Source organism: Schistocerca nitens, chromosome 6 (genome assembly GCF_023898315.1).
Source record: "Schistocerca nitens isolate TAMUIC-IGC-003100 chromosome 6, iqSchNite1.1, whole genome shotgun sequence".
NCBI lineage: Eukaryota > Metazoa > Arthropoda > Insecta > Orthoptera > Acrididae > Schistocerca > Schistocerca nitens.
In genome coordinates this window covers 382,602,794-382,622,336 of record NC_064619.1, presented here as the reverse complement: position 1 = coordinate 382,622,336, position 19,543 = coordinate 382,602,794, and the positions used below count along the sequence as shown (strand labels likewise).

General features: G+C 43.5%; 1 protein-coding gene and 1 pseudogene across 1 annotated transcript in view; both read left to right on the top strand.

Annotated features, from left to right (window-relative positions):
- LOC126263075 (hemicentin-2) overlaps positions 1-19,543 on the top strand; it is a 2,049,386-nt gene that overhangs the window by 20,805 nt on the left and 2,009,038 nt on the right. The window lies entirely within an intron of this gene.
- On the top strand, positions 5,628-5,745 carry LOC126264027 (5S ribosomal RNA; annotated as a pseudogene).

Here is a 19,543-nt window from a genome sequence, read left to right as displayed (position 1 = left end):
CCTGTGCAACTCAGTGTACACTAAAATGAAATCCATAACTGTATCACCAACGAACATAGCTGTCAAATATGTCAGATAGAGCACATCCACTACGGTGAGATATATGTATGTTGATTACCGGCTCCTTACTGCCAGAAAGTTTTCAAAAAGGACTACGTAATACTACAAAGTACCATCAGGTGCCAGCAGTCAAGCTATATATTAACTGAATCATTTGCTTACATCAACAACAAACTTACAAAATTGTTGCAACATTATAAAGCACACAGTAACTTTTTATTTACGATCATACAAATTGAAAACTATTTAGTGAAAATAATTTACATTTTCGTTATGTTTGGAAAGGCGTGCCAGGATCAAGGGATAAGACAATTTGAAGCTAAAATACAGTTGTAACAACATATACTTATACACCTTTATATGAATGCATAAATAAAGCATGTTAAGATACATGGCGTGATACAATTACAAAATCTGTGAGGTGATAGGGGAACTGTATGAGGAGGATAATCGTGTGTCCCATAATATTCACATTATGTGCAGAGGCTAGAGCTGTAATTATAAGTGGTCAAAATTTATTCCTGGCCGAGCGGCTTTAGGCGCTTCAGACCGGAACCGCGCTGTTGCCGCAGTCGCAGGTTCGAATCCTGCTTCGGGCATGGTTGTGGGTGTTGTCCTTAGGTTAGTTAGGTTTAAGTAGTTGTGTGTGTGAAATCTTATGGGACTTAACTGCTAAGGTCATGAGTCCCTGTTTAAGTAGTTCTAGTCATTAGAGCCATTTTGAACATTTATACCAGGTGCAGCAAGATTGGAATAACAACAACAAACCAAAGTCAGACAATGCGAAAAGACTCTTAACAACTGTATTAAAGCTATTAACGTGATTACTACGTGAGGTGCGGTAAAGTATGTTACGTGTCATAAAAGTCTTAACTGGGCTATGCCAATGTGCGAATTTACCTAAAGCGCTAAGTAAAAATTAGTCATTACACTTCATAAAACTGATGTAAAGTTTACCACTGTCGCTTAACTAATGTGCAGAATGTAAACTAAAACGTAAAAAAGGTTAAGTATGTACACAAGGTGATAATAATTTAAAACATTAAGTGCAACATATAAATGTAGAGAAAGCCAATCTACAATACAGATTTACATGCTGAAGAGTTACGTGTAACGTATAAGGACGTGACAAGTAATCCAAGGTGTTGGTAATAGCGTGTAGTGTACTAACGTGGATAATAATACGAACACAACAAACAACCCTTAGAAACGTGTATAATACAAGGATTAAGTGAATATAAAAGTTGTAAGAATGAAAAGCAAGTACTACTTAATGTTTTGTATAGGACAGTAAGGTATGTAACACGAAGTCTGGGTCATTTAGACCTCATGGTGTGTGGTGTAGAGGGCTAGAACCTCGTTTAAGCGATTATATTATACAGTCATTTACTGGGTAAATGTAGTATGTCAGTAATTATGATTCCTATTAACTGCGATCTGGGTAGTAAAACTTCTATTAGGGAAGCCTTTTTACAATGACAAAAAGATTTCTCTCTTTATGACAGTGTCAAGTAATTACACTTGAGAGTGAATTCCGAAGTAATTACATAGATGCAGACGTAAAATAATTTATGAACAGCGACCTGTTTTACAAATGTTAGTGTTCCTACGGATTAAAATGTTTTGATATGTCGTTTACTTTTCAGTACTATAGTCCGATACACGAACGATGGCGTTTCGCGCACGTCGAATCACGGATGAGGATTGCATTGTTGGTGATTCCAAGCATGAGCGTGCTCTCCGTTTGAAGAAAGCGTATATCCTGCAAATTACGTCTCTCCCTTGCTTATGTGGAATTAATCACTTACCACAATCATCAGCGATGACAACTCGCAACAAATGGAATAAAACTTCGCTAAACAAATCGCTACAATCATGTTTAATGCTCAAATTAGCCAAGGAAATCAGAACAGAGCGGTCAGAACACTACTGAACGTCTATTGGCTATCGGAGGATGTGTGACGTAGGTGCGCAGAACAAGCCTAAACTCGACCGCTATCGTTCGTGACTTCAACTATAGTTGCACTATTTTTTTACAGCATGACCAGTTTCCATTTTCGTGGAACACATTCACTTCTGTGTAGTAGCGTCAGCAATCTACACCTACATACATAATCCGCAATCCATAAATCGGTGCGTGGCGGAGGGTACCTCGTACCACAACTAGCATCTTCTCTCCCTCTTCCACTCCCAAACAGAACGAGGGAAAAATGACTGTCTATATGCCTCTGTACGAGCCCTAATCTCTCTTATCTTCGTGGTCTTTCCGCGAAATATAACTTGGCGGCAGTAAAACTGTACTGCAGTCAGCCTCAAATGCTGGTTCTTTAAATTTCCATAGTAGCGATTCGCGAAAAGAACGCCCCCTTTCCTCCAGAGACTCCCACCCGAGTTCCTGAAGCATTTCCGTAACACTCGCGTGATGATCAAACCTACCAGTAACAAATCTAGCAGCCCGCCTCTGAATTCCTTCTATGTCCTCCCTCAATCCGACCTGATAGGGACCCTAAATCCGTCGTATCTCTATGAGAACCACTGCAGTATTCTGTAGTACCGTGGTGTGGTATTGATACTGACACGAGGGACTGCTGATACAACTACGAAATTCAGAAGATGATCCACGGAGGTCAAAATCGGGCATGCTGTAAAAAAGAAATTGTACGATTTGGAATCAAAAATAAACAATATGTTAAATCTGTTTTAAATAGCAGAACTGTTACTCTTGTCTCGACTGTAGTTCTGAGGGTCTGCTGGTGGAACGGTGCAAATGTGGACGAGAAATCTCGGCGTGGCCAGTGCGAGCAGGGGGAAGGAAACAATTTGGCCGGCGTGAGCTCTGCCCGCCACCTGCTCCAGCTCAGCCGAGTGAATTATTCGTGAGTGCCGCGGGGGTGGCGCACCCTGCAGGAGCCATTAGCCACTTAGCGGGACTTGGGTGAGTTGCGCCCCATCCGTCTGCCGCCGTCCCGGCCTACCGCTAACTTCGTTCGCCTTCCGCCACTCACGTCGCACCGTCCTGTCTCTGCCGGCGTGCACCACTCTGCTCGCGTCAATAGTGTGTGTGTGTGTGTGTGTGTGTGTGTGTGTGTGTGTGTGTGTGTGTGTGCGTGTGTACGTACGTACTCTTCATCCACCTGCTTGGGGCTAGATCAACAAGCGACGAGATGGTGCCCCGGATCTTCCTACCAGCTTGTCCACTCCTCGAGGACTCTGCATACATTCCCAGATGGAGCTGCTCACAGTATTTCCTTTGTTTCTACCTTATCCCGTCCTACAAAGTCTCTACTTAACAAACTGCTTTCTCTCTTGAATTTCGCTTTTGTATTTGTGCACATACGTCTTATCTGATGCCAAATTGTTATAATCTAAGCGTACCAAAGACGTGTACGCCACCTGTGTACGAAATAGCCGACTTATGATTTTTGTGTTTCAGAGTTCTAACTGTTTGTATTTACATAATGCGAACTCGTTCGTCGTTGCCACTGTGCTTCACTAGGTGCCGTGCAGTCACGGAGAGTAAACAATTGTAAACAAACGCAGCACACCAAAAGTAAGTTCCAAAGGATTTGAAAAGGGCACAGGTCATCCCCGTTTTCAAGAAGGGACGTCGAACAGATATGCAGAACCATAGACCTATATCTCTAACGTCGATCAGTTGTAGAATTTTGGAACACGTATTATGTTCGAGTATAATGACTTTTCTGGAGACTATAAATCTACTCTGTAGGAATCAGAATGGGTTTAGAAAAAGACGGTCGTGTGAAACCCAGCTCGCGCTATTCGTCCACGAGACTCAGAGCGCCATAGACACGGGTTCACAGGTAGATGCCGTGTTTATTGACTTCCGCAAGGCGTTCGATACAGTTCCCCACAGTCATTTAATGAACAAAGTAAGAGCATATGGACTATCAGACCAATTGTGTGATTGGATTGAAGAGTTCCTAGATAACAGAACGCAGCATGTCATTCTCAATGGAGAGAAGTCTTCCGAAGTAAGAGTGATTTCAGGTGTGCAGGGGAGTGTCGTAGGACCGTTGCTGTTCACAATATACATAAATGACCTTGTGGATGACATCGGAAATTCACTGAGGCTCTTTGCGGATGATGCTGTGGTATATCGAGAGGTTGTAACAATGGAAAATTGTACTAAAATGCAGGAGGATCTGCAGCGAATTGACGCATTGTGCAGGGAATGGCAATAGAATCTCAATGTAGACAAGTGTAATGTGCTGCGAATACATAGAAAGAAAGATCCCTTATCATTTAGCTACAATACAGCAGGCCAGCAACTGGAAGCAGTTAATTCCATAAATTATCTCGGAGTGCGCATTAGGAGTGATTTAAAATGGAATGATCATATAAAGTTGATCGTCGGTAAAGCAGATCCAAGACTGAGATTCATTGGAAGAATCCTAAGGAAATGCAATCCGAAAACAAAGGAAGTATGTTACAGTACGCTTGTTCGCCTGCTGCTTGAATACTGCTCAGCAGTGTGGGATCCGCACCAGATTGGGTTGACAGAAGAGATAGAGAAGATCCAACGGTGAGCAGCGCGCTTCTTTACAGGAACATTTAGTAATCGCGAAAGCGTTACGGAGTTGATAGCTAAACTCCAGTGGAAGACTCTGCAGGAGAGACGCTCAGTAGCTCGGTACGGGCTTTTGTTGAAGTTTCGAGAACATACCTTGACCGAAGAGTCAAGCAGTATATTGCTCCCTCCTACGTATATCTCGCGAAGAGACCGTGAGGATAAAATCAGAGATATTAGAGCCCACACAGAGGCATACCGACAATCCTTCTTTCTACGAACAATACGAGATTGGAATAGAAGGGAGAACCGATAGAGGTACTCAAGGCACCCTCCGCCACACACCGTCAGGTGGCTTGCGGAGTATGGATGTAGATGAAGATGTAGAAGTTCATGTGAAAGCGCAGTTGTCCGCGTGCCTCGTACTGCAACAGAAATGTCTCGGAACAAGCTCTCCATGGAAGACAGTTTCAAAATCATTACACTGATGGGACAAAACATGAGACAAGTCGATGGTGCCAATATTGTTTACGTTAATCAAAGCGTTGTCTCCAGACTGTGGAACAAGTTCCAGGAAACGAATTAAATTGTGAATCGACATTGCGCGGCCGTCCACGCAAAACTAGAACAGCTCAGACCGGTACGTAACGATATCTGACGGCGACACCAAACAAAGACAGCGACTACTCTGCACCACTAACTTTGAGAACCCACAGGGCTTATTGTAGGTACCCAAACTGTTCGCAACAGACTTCATGATGGGGGCGTAAGACAGTCGAAGACCTCTCAGTCAGAAGTCGAAGACTTCACCACTCCATCTACATCGCAGGGCTGCTCGTGTAAGATGTGCTAGATCACATGAAAATTGAACACCAGACGAATGGACCATAAAGCTGCTCACAGGCGAAGTGCGAATAGGCTTGCACTCTGACGATAACTCTGTTCGCCTATGGAGGCGAACAGGGGAACGCAATCATCTCTCAATGAACCAATAATAGGGTGGCTCAATCGTATTTTGGGCAGGTATGACGTATGGCCAGGCAACGGCTTTTCCGCAGTGGATACACCAGTTCCCGTCAGATCACGGAAGTTAAGCGCTGTCGGGCGTGGCGCGCACTGGGATGGGTGACCATTCGGGCCGCCATGCGCTGTAGCCCTTTTTCGGGGTGCACTCAGCCTTCTGATGCCAGTTGAGGAGCTACTCGACCGAACAGTATCGGCTCCGGTTAAAGAAAACCATCATTACGACCGGGAGAGCGGTGTGATGACCACACGCCCCTCCTACACTCCTGGAAATTGAAATAAGAACACCGTGAATTCATTGTCCCAGGAAGGGGAAACTTTATTGACACATTCCGGGGGTCAGATACATCACATGATCACACTGACAGAACCACAGGCACATAGACACAGGCAACAGAGCATGCACAATGTCGGCACTAGTAGAGTGTATATCCACCTTTCGCAGCAATGCAGGCTGCTATTCTCCCATGGAGACGATCGTAGAGATGCTGGATGTAGTCCTGTGGAACGGCTTGCCATGCCATTTCCACCTGGCGCCTCCGTTGGACCAGCGTCCGTGCTGGACGGGCAGACCGCGTGAGACGACGCTTCATCCAGTCCCAAACATGCTCAATGGGGGACAGATCCGGAGACCTTGCTGGCCAGGGTAGTTGACTTACACCTTCTAGAGCACGTTGGGTGGCACGGGATACATGCGGACGTGCATTGTCCTGTTGGAACAGCAAGTTCCCTTGCCGGTCTAGGAATGGTAGAACGATGGGTTCGATGACGGTTTGGATGTACCGTGCACTATTCAGTGTCCCCTCGACGATCACCAGTGGTGTACGGCCAGTGTAGGAGATCGCTCCCCACACCATGATGCCGGGTGTAGGCCCTGTGTGCCTCGGTCGTATGCAGTCCTGATTGTGGCGCTCACCTGCACGGCGCCAAACACGCATACGACCATCATTGGCACCAAGGCAGAAGCGACTCTCATCGCTGAAGACGACACGTCTCCATTCGTCCCTCCATTCACGCCTGTCGCGACACCACTGGAGGCGGGCTGCACGATGTTGGGGCGTGAGCGGAAGACGGCCTAACGGTTTGCGGGACCGTAGCCCAGCTTCATGGAGACGGTTGCGAATGGTCCTCGCCGATACCCCAGGAGCAACAGTGTCCCTAATTTGCTGGGAAGTGGCGGTGCGGTCCCCTACGGCACTGCGTAGGATCCTACGGTCTTGGCGTGCATCCGTGCGTCGCTGCGGTCCGGTCCCAGGTCGACGGGCACGTGCACCTTCCGCCGACCACTGGCGACGACATCGATGTACTGTGGAGACCTCACGGCCCACGTGTTGAGCAATTCGGCGGTACGTCCACCCGGCCTCCCGCATGCCCACTATACGCCCTCGCTCAAAGTCCGTCAACTGCACATACGGTTCACGTCCACGCTGTCGCGGCATGCTACCAGTGTTAAAGACTGCGATGGAGCTCCGTATGCCACGGCAAACTGGCTGACACTGACGGCGGCGGAGCACAAATGCTGCGCAGCTAGCGCCATTCGACGGCCAACACCGCGGTTCCTGGTGTGTCCGCTGTGCCGTGCGTGTGATCAATGCTTGTACAGCCCTCTCGCAGTGTCCGGAGCAAGTATGGTGGGTCTGACACACCGGTGTCAATGTGTTCTTTTTTCCATTTCCAGGAGTGTATTTGCATCCTCAGCTGAGAATGACAAGGCGATCGGATGGTCCGGGTGGACCGCATGTGGCCTGATGACGGAGTGCTTTTTTTCTCCTATCACGTATGGCCGCCGCACACCACTCGCTCCAACTGAAGGCAATATGAGTGCAGCATTTTATGAAAATAACGGTCTTCGACCAATGGTCACTGCTTTTGCAGAGACTGTAGGGAAAGGGTTCACTCTACAGCATGATAACGCCCGACCTCATCGTGATAGCAGTGTTCGTTGGTAACTGATAGGACGTGACACCCGAAGAATGGATTGGCCAGCGTGCTCACCGGATATGAATTGCATAGTGCATCCACGGAGTTTGCTCAAAAGAGCGATTTCTAGTCGTCAGCATCCTCCATTAACGATTGAAGCTACCAGGAATGTTGCTACTGAGGATTGGGACAATAGGTCAAGAGGCCTCCAATCAGTTGGTACTGAGCATGCCCCGTCACATTCAAGAATGCCTGAGAGTTCGTGGAGGACCTACACATTATCAAATAATGCTCTGAACACATCGTTTTATGTTTTTTGATGCTGTAGGACACTGCAATTTTTTGTTTTTCCGAACAATGTTCCTTTTTCATTTCATAATTGGTTCAAAGCAAACATTTAGTGTAGCTTTCCGTTGTGTAATTTCTATGTTATCAAAAAATGCAATGTAACGCCTCTGCCTCATATCCAGATATGAGAACCGATCATATGCTTAACTTTTTCTTGGTGGGTATATATTGCACCACATATTAGAGATTCCTCTACAAGAAAACGGCGTTTTGTCGGAGGAGATACCAGTGACACATTATAATTTTGCGAACAAAACGGTCTAAGTCCCATTTTCTTATTTACCAGTTTCAGTCAAATTAGACCATTTTCACGTCCAATGTAGAAGACAAATTGATGCCATCGACGTTGGCCTGCGTACGTCTTCATTTCGTCATTAACGACTTGTACCAAATGACGCTAGTAGTTGCAATGTGTCCTCCTGTATTATAGATACGAAGATGTCTAAGCAAGCCGAAACTAGCCAATGCAATTAAAATACAAAGTAATCCAGTCAGTTTTGTAGATAAAAAGAATTCCTTCTCACTACATTGAACTATGTAATGTGAAAGTAGTGATTGTCTACTTTGTGTTCTGTGTTCTATTAATAATGTAAGTTTATCTTCACGTTCTCTACGAGAATTATATTAAGAAAACTGATAAACGCTTCATTTTTGACATGTCCATTTCAGTGTCTGTCCCATACGACGTACACTGAAAAGTGAAATGCAGCGCTGCTTTTTGAACATTCTAGAGGCCTCCTCTTAATACGAATTGACATGAATCCTACATACTTCAGTTCTTTTCCACTATGGACTTTCAATACATAAAAAATCTGCAACTGACTTTTGAGTTCTCCCGTGGGCATGGGTGTGTGTGTTGTTCTTAGCATAAGTTAGTTTAAGTAGTGTGTAAGTCTAGAGACCGATGACAGCAGTTTGGTCCCTTAGGTATTCATACACATTTGAACATATTTTTGCAACTGACTTTACCTAGAACTGAACGAATTTGATCCTTCTACTTCACTTGGCGGAGGTAAGGAACCGACATAGAATCTACATGGCCTGCTTTTCGAACCATTGATAGTGAAACAGATGCAATAGTTAACATAAACAGCCAGATCTGTCCCACTGTCAGAATTTTATGGTAATATTCAGTAAGAATCAACTGAAAATTGGCAATGAAACGTTAGAACATTATTGTGCAGTTTACATGTTACACATTTCGATTCTTATAAATTTCATTGTTGTGACATTGAGAATGAGGATAAAATGGAGCCCAGAGAAGTCACTGTTGTGAAAAGAATTTGTGGAATGGTCAGAACTGAGTAGTCTATTAACTTCAGTTGAGAAAACTGTAGAACGCTTAATCCGAATTAGAGAACATAGAACAAAGGGAAGGTTTTGTTGTTTATAGAAACACACAAGACGAAGCAATAAAGCAAAAATTTCAGGAGTCATACATACAGGGTGACCCAAAAGTCGAAAACATTTGAAAATTCAGTACTTCAAGGAATAAAATAGGTAGAGAAGTAACAAATTGACACAGAAATGCACAAAACGACCAGCATATTGCCCTTTGCTCGTGGTCTTGCGGTAGCGTTCTCGCTTCCCGCGCACGGGGTCCCAGGTTCGATTGCCGGCGAGGTCAGGGATTTTCCCTGCCTCGAGATGAAGGGAGATATGGGTTAGCCATAGCCTGGGGGATTGTATCTACAACGAATACCCACTCTGCAGTGGAGTATGCGACGACATGAAATGCCACGTATCCGTAATATCCTTTCTTCCAGGAGTACTATTCTGCCAGGTCGGTAAATGAGCTTCCTTGAAGTCTGGAAGGTAGGAGACGAGGTACTTGCGGAATTAAAGCTGTGAGGACGGATTGTGAGTCGTGCTTGGATAGCTCAGTTGGTAGTGCCCTTGCCCGCGAAAGGTAAAGGTCCCGAGTTCTAATATCGGTCCGGCACGCAGTTTTAATCTGCCAGGAAGTTACAATGCCGATGTTCTTTCTAATAAATGCTCAACATGTCGGCTGTCATTTACCCGAGTGACAATGTTATGAACAGTGCTGCACGGCATATCAGTAGGTAAGGTGAGACAAAAAAATGGTTCAAATGGCTCTGAGCACTATGGTACTTAACTTCTATGGTCATCAGTCCCCTAGAACTTAGAACTACTTAAACCTAACTAACCTAAGGACATCACACACATCCATGCCCGAGGCAGGATTCGAACCTGCGGCCGTAGCGGTCGCGCGGTTCCAGACTGTAGCGCCTAGAACCGCTCGGCCACTTGGGCCGGCAAGGTGAGACATTACCGTCGGATATTGCCTAAGCATTGCTAATGAGGTCGGACGATCGCGGTACACTTGACACTGCAGATAGCCCCACAGCCAATAATCGCAGGGACTGACACCTGTGGGGCCCTGGGAGTTCAAGCATGATGGACGTGGCCGTTCAGCACACGATCGCCGCCAAACTATGTGTGCAAGAGATTATACACATGTGTAGAAGTATGGGGTGGAGTGCCAGCTTGCGTTGAAGTCGTACCTTCCACCAGATATTTAACACCCAGGCTAGATATGATCTGACTCTCTCTCCATCTCTCCGGAAAATTTTATTGACGATTCTCATCTAGCATCACTGACGTATTGTTGACGAGCGCTATTTGTCGACCAGTTTTTGAACTCGTTTTTGGTTTCAGTAGAACCCTATGTTATTTCAGGGATGTGTGTCAATTTTCAACTCTCTGCCTACATTATTCCGTGAATTAGTACATTTTTAAATGTTGACAGACTATTGGGTCACCCTGTTTAACAGAGCATTTCGTAAGTGGTAATTGTTACGCGTTGAGAGATTATAAAACTGAAAAAAAAAACAGAGAAGTAGAAGATAGTGCTACATTAGGGACCCCAGATTGCCCATGAAAAATATTCCACTAGTACATATGATAGTTATTCAGCACAGATAACAATACTCTTCCAAAACATGCTAAAATTAAATCTGTGATGTCTCTCACTGCAATAAATATTGCTGAATATCTCGATCCCTACGTTGGTGAAACTGCAGCTTTTCAATAGAGCTTTCTCTCATATCAATGCTGCAAATTAAAACGAATACCGAAGAGTTGTAGAACGTGTTCCGTTGCCTTAATGTAGTTGGTGATACGAGCAAAACTTGAAAGAATCCATCAATCAAGGTAATGGTCGAGGTATGATACGGTCGTTTGTCTTTCAAACTTTTTCCCGCGTTTCGTGTTCAGTGTTAAATGTCGGTTTGTCCCCATTTCAATCTGTTGCAAACATGATGCTTGCCCATAACAAGGAGTGCGTTCTCTCTCTCTCTCTCTCTCTCTCTCCCTCCCTTTGTCCATACTCTACCCTCTGCCACCTCTATCTCACATACACACACTCGTTTGCGGCAGATGTCTTCTCCCACCCGCCCGATTCAGAACTGAGTCTTCTTGGCGCCTCTTCTATCAAGTAAATTGAGCCACTCAGGGAAAGAGCCATGAGCTGAAGAGCGCTGTTCATTGAATAAAATGAAGTTCAGTAGCTGAGTCCAAATTACATTTGCTTACTTCCCGGATCCGACGAATCCTGCGTCCTATGCTAGTTATGTGGCAAGATAAGTACAGGTGTAAGACTGTGTAGTGGTAGTTAATTATGGAAAGACCTTCACTAAATTTTAAAAATAACATTGCCGGATGCTCATTTCTCTTCTGTAGTTAAATATAATCCAACATAATATATGTTGGATATAATGGAATACACTCCTGGAAATTGAAATAAGAACACCGTGAATTCATTGTCCCAGGAAGGGGAAACTTTATTGACACATTCCTGGGGGTCAGATACATCACATGATCACACTGACAGAACCACAGGCACATAGACACAGACAACAGAGCATGCACAATGTCGGCACTAGTACAGTGTATATCCACCTTTCGCAGCAATGCAGGCTGCTATTCTCCCATGGAGACGATCGTAGAGATGCTGGATGTAGTCCTGTGGAACGGCTTGCCATGCCATTTCCACCTGGCGCCTCAGTTGGACCAGCGTTCGTGCTGGACGTGCAGACCGCGTGAGACGACGCTTCATCCAGTCCCAAACATGCTCAATGGGGGACAGATCCGGAGATCTTGCTGGCCAGGGTAGTTGACTTACACCTTCTAGAGCACGTTGGGTGGCACGGGATACATGCGGACGTGCATTGTCCTGTTGGAACAGCAAGTTCCCTTGCCGGTCTAGGAATGGTAGAACGATGGGTTCTATGACGGTTTGGATGTACCGTGCACTATTCAGTGTCCTCTCGACGATCACCAGTGGTGTACGGCCAGTGTAGGAGATCGCTCCCCACACCATGATGCCGGGTGTTGGCCCTGTGTGCCTCGGTCGTATGCAGTCCTGATTGTGGCGCTCACCTGCACGGCGCCAAACACGCATACGACCATCATTGGCACCAAGGCAGAAGCGACTCTCATCGCTGAAGACGACACGTCTCCATTCGTCCCTCCATTCACGCCTGTCGCGACACCACTGGAGGCGGGCTGCACGATGTTGGGGCGTGAGCGGAAGACGGCCTAACGGTGTGCGGGACCGTAGCCCAGCTTCATGGAGACGGTTGCGAATGGTCCTCGCCGATACCCCAGGAGCAACAGTGTCCCTAATTTGCTGGGACGTGGCGGTGCGGTCCCCTACGGCACTGCGTAGGATCCTACGGTCTTGGCGTGCATCCGTGCGTCGCTGCGGTCCGGTCCCAGGTCGACGGGCACGTGCACCTTCCGCCGACCACTGGCGACAACATAGATGTACTGTGGAGACCTCACGCCCCACGTGTTGAGCAATTCGGCGGTACGTCACCCGGCCTCCCGCATGCCCACTATACGCCCTCGCTCAAAGTCCGTCAACTGCACATACGGTTCACGTCCACGCTGTCGCGGCATGCTACCAGTGTTAAAGACTGCGATGGAGCTCCGTATGCCACGGCAAACTGGCTGACACTGACGGCGGCGGTGCACAAATGCTGCGCAGCTAGCGCCATTCGACGGCCAACACCGCGGTTCCTGGTGTGTCCGCTGTGCCGTGCGTGTGATCATTGCTTGTACAGCCCTCTCGCAGTGTCCGGAGCAAGTATGGTGGGTCTGACACACCGGTGTCAATGTGTTCTTTTTTCCATTTCCAGGAGTGTATATTGGAATTGTTGAATATAATGGAAAAATAAAATGTAGAAATCGTAAATGGACCAAATGTTACATGCACGTTATTGATATTGAATGTCTCTAATTAAGCGCTCTCTAACCAAAAACCACAGACCACTGATACATGCTGAGAGAAACTTGCTTTTTACTATTATGGACGTGTAAATCTCAGAACTGAACGAGATCCGTTGCATTAAAAGAGGGAATAATGTTAGTTCTTTGTGTCTCATTATTTCAAAAAAATTCTATAAGATACCTCACTGTGCTAATATAGAGATTGTATCGCGGTCTGGCGTTTCTGTTATGAAAGATGTTTGGGTGGTTAATAAAAGGCCACAAATAGATCTCTCTTATCAGAGATGCGCTAATCAGAGTTCAAGAACAGCCGCAGAAAACAGTGTCTTGCTCTTCGCTTGCTGCATAACACATGTACTTCGAGATGTTGTACTACACTTGCCGCTCACGACTCCAGCAACAGTTCCACTTCAAAATCTTATGTTAACAGGCCTGTATGTCAGCACCACTGTGAATGTATCTTTCAGTAGAGACATTATATTGAATAGTTAGCATTGTTTGGGGTCAAATTGTTATGCATCTAATATTTCATTGTTTCATACGCAATGCTTTGTCTTACTAGGATAATGGGCTGGTCTCGGGAGGAAACCATTTTTGCTAGAGCGGCAATGGATAGTTGTTTTCAGTAGTAAGTTACTAACGAGAGAAATGTACCCTGATACATACCGATCTCACCTTTACTTTCGTGACAGATTTGTCATGACCAGAATGTGATTATGGTTGTTGTTTGTCCTTACTGGTATCGTATAACCCTCGGCTATTTTCATTACACTAAATCCTTCTCTATCTCCTGAATACGAATCTGGAATTAAAGTCGTAATATCCTGTGACTGATCCATAACTACGATGTATTTAATAGGAGATTGACGCCTTACTGGTTCTCATAGATGACACTTCCATCTCTGTATATCCCATCTGTCTTCCCAGTATCCAACAGCCAAACAATGTACGTCCCAAACTGTCTACGCTGCCCGTGATCTGATCCCAGTATAAACGCTGAACCATAATTCCACCGACAGACTTTCAGAGAGCAGAAAACGTAGGTTCAAAAATGCATTCCTTACGTAAGAGCTATGAGCACTTAATCATCTTGCTAGTGAGAGACACATATCTTCTACAGAAAGCTGTTTGATTTCGTATTTTGAGAGGTGGTAATGTGGGCCAAAACAACAAAATAAGTCTAGTAAACATCGGCTCTAAAGCGCTATAAGCACTTCACAGTCTTGGCTGCTGTGAAACAGATCTATCATATATAATTTCTATTTTCGTTTTTCCCTCTTAGCTGCTTACTGCAACCTAAACTTCTCGCTCTTCTTCAGATTAGTCAGATTCTTCGTCTGAACTGATACCTTCGTTACTGCTGTCATGCACTCGTGTTGATATGTTGTTATTCATATTAAAACAAAATTGTCTTGAGCTCATTGAACCATACAAATATGAGAACATACAGGGTGATTCACGAAGACATACAAATATTTTAATATTTTGCAAAAGTTACTATACAAGTAAATTTGTTTACTTTCTATTAAGAATGGAAAAACATTTACGTCATAGTTGGCAACCGTTAGTCAGTTGTTTCAGTCGGTTCCTAACCTTCTAACTAGTTAGTTTTCTGTATTGTTCATTGAAAGAACATAATAACAACACTGTAATTACGTGAAACCACATAGTAACTGTTCTAGTTTGTAGATTATTTATGAAACACGGATGCCTTTCAAATTTACGACAGAGGAACACGCCAATATGTTTTTTATTTATGGCAGATGTGATGGTAATGCTACGGCTGCAGGTGCAGTTACTATTGTATGTACACTGTGCAACTTCCTTAACATTGAGCTTTGTTTTTTCGGGTTTAACATGAATTCACGTGTGCTGTGGTATTAATAAAAGCAGAATACCTGACATATTCATACAGTTTCAGTTACGTTATTACCATCATTTCTCCAGAATTAAATTCTCTAAAAGTTCTATTGAAAACTTCGTGCAATTAGTTTTCTGGAATTTAAAATACAAATTGGGCTAAGTAGTTAATAAATTAAAAGTTTTAGGAAATTACTCTGGATGTTCTGGAAAACTGCTGCAGATACACGTCTGTGACATGTTTTATTAGATTCACCAGATCATTAACAACAAAATAAATGGAAATCGTGCATTAGTTTAACCTCCTACAGTTTTGCGATGGCTTCATACTAGCGAAGTTGCTAAATTTCAGGCCAAATCTTTATTAGCCTTAACTCCATATCTAATTATTTGTGACCTATGTTTATATGAACTTTTTCTATAGGTTTACTTGAAGAATAACATATTAAAATATTTGCCTATCTTCGTGAATCTCCCTGTATATAAAGAGAAATCGTTTTATGAAGCATGAAAAGTTTTTAAATAAATTTTTAGAGTATCGACATAACCGTAGTACTATTAGCCAAAAAATACTGACGTGATATCAACTTCCGACTTAAGGGAATACATAAAATAACTTAACAGATTTATGTTAAGTATGCAACTGAAGACGAGAATGTTTATGAAACTACAAATGTTGCACAAAATTTCATAAAAACAAGTTACTACTTTTCTCAAACTTGATAGGAATGTAAAGGGAAAAGAGATTGACTCAATATTAATAAGAATATTACTATTATTGTTGTTATTATTCTGTGTGGGTCATGTTCTATGTCTGTTGTAACGTCCATTCACTAAGAGTGTCTGTCTCAATGTGAGTAGGAGCCTAAATGTCTCAATCATACCATGCGAAATAAATACATAAGCAAATAAACATTACGTTATAGGAACTGAAGTTGTTGTACGCAGTGGTTCAGACCCAAACATACATTATACTGAAGGTTAGTTACGATTGCACCATGGCTTTTCTTTCTTCAGTTTCATGTATATTTTTACTTCCCGCATTCCACACGATTTTTCAATTACAGCATTATAGGCCATCCACATGTCCAATATATTTCAAAACACTGATGGCTTGTGGACACACTGATACCGTAGTTTCGAATATCCGCCATGGCAGGCGGAAGCACAAACAGTAAGCTATCCGTTTTCAGGTAATAGTCAGTAATTTGGAAACCGAGAGCATACGCGTGCAAGCGTCAGACAATAAATAAATAAATTCATGTGCTGGAATGTAATAACAACGAAAGTTAACGATGTTAACACCTTGCTAAACAACTGACGTGCTCATTTTCCTACTGACAAACAGGCTGTTTCCCACGGCCATCTCATTTAGGAAAAAAGGTGTGTATAAGGCTTCAGACCAAGTTTACACGGCGTTCCATTTCATTTTCTCACCCAGGTACTTGCAGGTGGCTCTACGTATACTTTCCCCTCAGGTATGCTTTAAAGACACTCACACTCAGCCGTTCACGTTTTTTTTTTTTTTTTTTTTTTTTTTTTTTTTCGAGTGGCACTTATTTCCCTGCTGCAACTAACGCCCCTTGCTTAAGCAAGGCTTCTGACGTTAGCATGTAAAACACTAAGGCACACTATATTATGGCAGTGCTTTGGTTTGTTAAGTACACTGTATTTTCTAGGACACCAGAGGCCATTGTGAATGTTTTCCGGGTCACTTCGATTTCTTTCAAGATATTGCCATTTTTAGTTCGGTCCTTGCATGTAGAAGATGGAATTAAATACGCACAAGGACTACTGGACACTATTTCCGCGTGTTAATCGTCTCCACAACATGAAATAATAGGCTGTTGTACATTTGCCACATAGTTCATCGTTCAACGTAAGTTTTTCGAATGGTCGCAATTTAGACGACTTGTGCAACTATCGTGTTAGTTATATGTGTCTGTAAGGCGCCGTCAACAGTGAAAAATTCACGTCGTGAATATCGCTTTTCTGTTATTGATTACGAGAGAGATGAGAGAGTTTGTGCAAGAAAATGGCTGCAAACTCCTGCAAAATAGCGCAATGTCACCTTCCTTTACGCTATCTACACGCGTGTTTGTAATATAAAACAGAACATTTACACAAAAGTTTGCTGGTCACAAATGTAGGTCGTCAACTCTCCCGCTCGCAAGGGCAAAACTTGTCGATAATTTTTGTTTCCATCAACAGGAGTCGACCGATCCGCTTCATAGTCCAGATTCGTTTCACTACTATAGAATCAGATGAATGACGTTTGGTCTTAAATTTAGTGCCAGGTACTTGATTTAGCGTTACGTTAGCGGCTCGCGTGTTAACGCCTCTGCTTATAAATTCAAATAAATTCTCATTTAGACTCATACGTTTGAATGGGCCATCTTTAAACGGTCTCACTCAATAGATATTCGAAGTGATCAGCATCAATAAAAACTGTCACAGCTATTCTGATATTCACCGTCGCCAAGAATTAGGGCCACATATGTTTTAGACATTCTCCTATTAATGACCGCCAGCCCAAAGACGTCAGCTCGCGTGCGGCAGTGTATGTTTTCATCCATGGAAAAATTTCATTGTTGATGCAATCATGCAACTGTGTTCAGTGTCTCACGATGATATCAGCCACTTCGTTTGAATTGCTTGACGCTTGACCTTTTACTGTGCTGCTAACGATAAAACGCATTTGATTTATACTAAGTTTTTACAAATTTATATCTACATTTTTGTCCTGTGTTGAAACAGGAATGGGAAAACCATATTCTTGATTAATCCACGCAACAGTAATTTATAGCCCTACTAATTAGATTTTAACTTCAGTGGATTTATCTTGTGTCTACAGACTACTGACAAAAACTGACGATTACTACCGCACTTTAATCCTGGCTCTCTTCGTCTAGTCGTTCGTACAAATAAATGGAACGCGTGCCGACAGCTATAACACAACAAAATTAGAGTAATTGGTCTTAATTGTAAATACAAGAACATTTTGTAATCACTTATTAAGTTTTAGTATTTAATGAAAATACACAAGCGCAAGAGGCTTTGTTCCATTATCAGATGGCAATTATGGTTTATAAGTGAGTGGTATTTCTCTCCGGAAACTAGAAATGTAGGAAAAAGTCTGCAATTTATTGCCATGTGCGTCATTCTCTTTGTTATAAATTTCAGCATTATAACTGTACACCCGGTCAGCATGTAGTGCGGTTGGCGTGCGCGGCTTATGAAGTTCGGATTATCAACATTCGTATGGTACACACATGCAGTACATTTATAACATGTAATGACTGTCATTACTTAAAACAAAAGTAAATGGACTAAACATTATCATCTAGGTTTCTAATCCATTCCATTGCTGTGGCATTTGCATTCATAAAATAATTCCACGTGCCCTTATAGCACCGTAGTATGTATTCCTCTCTTATTATGGTTTCAGTGCACCACAATCACAACTCGCGGACTCCACAAGCCCCATATATAGTCAGAGTACCTACCACATCCAGTGTGCATTCTATTTAGTTTTATCCACGATTTCCTGTCAAGTTCGACACCCACAGTATCACAGCTACATTTCTCGATCTATTCCCGTAGTTGGTTATTTCCGATGAGTTGACTGTTCTTTTTCCAGAGATCAGCTACTTTGGTGTTACTGTAGCAGTAGCTGTTCAGCGTACAGTCGTGATGAGTGGGTAGCTTCTTATTCCCTTGTGTCTAAGCAGGGTCTCAGTTCTGCGAATCCGTGATCCGTATATATTGCTTAGCAGGGGGAGCCAATAGACGGGAGTTTGTCTGATTGTACCAGCAATCATGCACATCGTGTTGTTGAGCTTCACGATCCCCCAGGTTGTGCCACTAAGTCTCTGAATGATATTATTGCGAGTTTTTCTATTGGCTGATGTGTATTCCAGATGGTTCTTATAACACTGAGTGTGGTCGCGTGTGATGCCAAGATAAATGGGCTACTTGTGAAAGGGAATATTTCCATCAAATTGCATCTTGAGCCCAGTGTTAGCTTGTTTGTTGTTGAGGTGAAACGCACAAAACTCTCTTTTACTGGTATTGGGCTTTAGTCTCCATTTTTTGAAATACGAGGCGTGTTTTTTAAGTAAGTACCGTTTTCAAATTAAAAATGGACATGCTGAGATATCTCAATAATTTTATTTTTACATGAAAGCCTGTACCTTAATCTAGTTTTCTACATAATTTCCGTCATATTGAGGCACTTGTCATGACGTTGTACCTGTTTTTGAATACCTTCCTCATAGAAGTCCGCCGCCTGACTTGTCAACCACTGCATCAACACTGTTTTGACTTCGTCACCGTCTTGAAGACGCTGACCGCGCAGGTGTTTCTTCAAGTGCAGGAACTGATGGTAGTCACTGGGCGCAAGATCGGGGCTGTACGGAGGATGATCTAGAGTTTCCCATCGAAAACATGTGATGAGATCTTTGGTCTGATTCGCCACATGCTGACGGTAATTGTCTTGCAGCAAAACGATGCCCTTGCTCAACTTCCATGGACTGTTGCTTTGTTTCTGGC